Source organism: Pinus tabuliformis, chromosome 7 (genome assembly GCF_031772625.1).
Source record: "Pinus tabuliformis cultivar Carrire ecotype Pingquan chromosome 7, CPIR1, whole genome shotgun sequence".
NCBI lineage: Eukaryota > Viridiplantae > Streptophyta > Pinopsida > Pinales > Pinaceae > Pinus > Pinus tabuliformis.
Genome location: NC_142293.1, coordinates 1,477,334,362 through 1,477,337,094, shown reverse-complemented (window position 1 = coordinate 1,477,337,094; position 2,733 = coordinate 1,477,334,362). Strand labels below are relative to the sequence as shown.

The 2,733-nt window shown below is 43.8% G+C and overlaps 1 pseudogene; it reads left to right on the top strand.

Moving 5' to 3' along the window:
- The first annotated feature begins 519 nt into the window (after nucleotides 1–519).
- LOC149253401 (uncharacterized) lies at nucleotides 520–2,088 on the top strand (annotated as a pseudogene).
- Nucleotides 2,089–2,733: the final 645 nt, after the last annotated feature.

Below are 2,733 nucleotides of genomic sequence, written 5' to 3'. Positions count from 1 at the left end.
ATGGCATAAATACATCAAGATGGAATGGTATGTTGTCTTAATAAGCTTGCTGGACAGTGATATGTCGTTATACAAATGTTTGTATCAGAGCTTCGGCAAGGAAAAAGAAATCTGAGAAACGCTCCAACAAACTTATGTGATTGTTTGTTTCCAAATTTCTTTTATGCAAGTTTTATGTGATTATTTTCTGCAAATCTCTTTTATGCAAGCTTTTGAGCGGCATATATAGATTGTCAACGAGAAAGAAATTAGAATGAAGACGACGCAGTAGCCGCCCAAGCCATCCTTCTCCGTGATACTCACTCAGCACGCTGAAAAACCCGCGTCAGATCTACACCAGCAGACCATCAAACTGAAAGGATTGATCTAAACAGGCATCGTTTTAGCTCTTACAGTGTGTTTTAGTTCTTGTAATTTTTTTTTAGCGTTCATTATAGCCATCAGCGTCCCCGAAATCCTATTACTAAACACACAACTCTTGAGAGTAGATATTTTGCTGATGCTCGAATTTGAAGAATTATGGAGTGCTGTGGACGACACAATTACCGAACGTGCAACTAATGTCAATAGACATACCAAGTTTTACAAGGCTATTATTATTTTTAGAGTATCAGATGAGGTTCAGACTCCTATCCGAGATTCTACAACTGCCACATATGCATAGGACATATTGAATACAGTGCGAAGCAAAAAAATCAGAATCATATTCTGCACTTTCACTTCAGAGTCAGTTGCACAAACATATGGAGGTATATCCAAAGATCTTCAAAATTTATAGTTTCTTCCTCTCTGCTACCGTTCCTGCTGCTGCTACTCATTTTCCTTCTTTTCTTTTCTTTTTTTTTTGGGTAATTTTCCATGTCCATCTCACCTCAAATCCCATTTCTGATACGTACAATATTAGTTTCCTCAATCACACCTCCACAAAATTCCGACACAGAAAACCCAACGCCATCCTGTACGTCCTCCGAGAAGAGATTCGGCATGATCCTCAAGCATCCGTCAATGGAAGCTTAGGAACGAAATCCTCCAGGCAGTGGGTGAAGTCGGCCCCAAGCTTCGAGCAGACCCCCTGAACATGACCCAGGAAGAGAGAACTAAATGGTTCAAGGATAGCTTTGCCAGTTTCAAGGTCCTCCAATCGGATTCGATGTCATGTCAGTTCTCGGCAATGGTCAAGTCTTTTTTCAAACCCTGCAAGCTGCGCTTCTTCATGACCTGGATATCCCGGATCGAATCCTTCGGCTCTCGGAAGCGGCTATCCATAGAGAGCGTGTTCAAGTTGAATCTGTCGAGCTGCCTGCTCATCATCTCCGGGACGATGGACTCTGAGGCGGGAGAGCAAATGCTGCTGCCTTTTAAAAGCCGAGGGTTTCGGGTAATGGCAGCGGCGCCTGATCTCCGCTTCCTTTTCAAGAAAACACCGGCGGAGGAATGGCTGAGAAAGGTGGAGAAAGGCGATATCGACCCTGGGGAAGTGTCCTTTGCACAGAATCTTTCCGACATCCTCCGCCTATATTGGCGCGGACGTGATACTTCTCCGAAGCTTTTCCGGATGGAATCGGCTGAATATCGGTTTTGGCGTTCGATAAATGGCATCCTCTGCTATTCAAGTTCAGCATGTCCACCATCATGGTAAAAGCTAACAAGATTGACATCGAGTAAACGATTGAATTTCAGGGCTCTGATAGCGAAGGGTACCTGCGCGCTGAAGAGTTCCTGGCCTTCGAGCTGCAGAGCGGTAAGGCAGCACAGCAGGATTGGAAAGCAGAGCGGGAAGTGAGCTGCAAAATGGAATCGCGCGCGTGACCATTTCGAACAATACTCTCCGCATGAATTCGAATTCCAGATCGGTCAGGGATGTCAGGGCTTTAACTGCATTCGGATTTTCATCGTCAGGGAATGCAGGGAATGTCAGGGCTGTCAGGGGAGGGTGGCGGAGAAAGAGGGTGGCGGAGCGGGGAGATGGTGGTGAAGGATGGAGAGTTTACCGACAGTAGGAGTCGGACGATTTTCCGATCGGTGCCGGAAAAAGGGCCATTCTACAGCCTCCTTAGACTACTCCGTCTTTATATGTTGTTTTTATGAAGTTATTGGTCGATTCAGAAACCTCCCTTACGGCTCTCACTCATTTCCAGGGATATTTATGTTGTTACCAGGACAACGACATGTTTTTACAATGGCGGTATATTTTTCTAGAGCAATAGTTACTTTAATAATGTTGAGTGCTGAGGTTGTGGTTGAACGGTTTTATGTGGAATTTTGGTTTTTACAAGTTTATTTTTGTCCAGGATTATGTATGTTTGAGAGTTATTCCAGTTTTCAAATGAAAAAAAAAATTAGTAGTGTTCTAAAATTGAAATATTCATTCTCAATAAAAAGAAGAAAGTAACACAAATTAACACAGTTCAACCACTATATATATAATATATCAGAAAACAAATTAGCACAGTTCCATGGACAGGGTAGGGCCAGGTAAGTGGAAAACTATAGAGAGAAAGAGAGATTAGCCTGTGCCCTCCTGGATAACCATGGGAGAACATTCATTAAAGGAATGTGAGCTTTGCAACAAATTGCCGGCCAAAATGGTTTGTGAGTCGGACAAGGCCAATCTCTGCTGGATCTGCGATGTGAAGGTCCACTCTGCAAATTTTATTGTGGCTCGCCATGTTCGGAAGCTTCTCTGCCACGTCTGCCAATCCTCAACCGAATGGCAAGCTTCAGGAGTGCGTC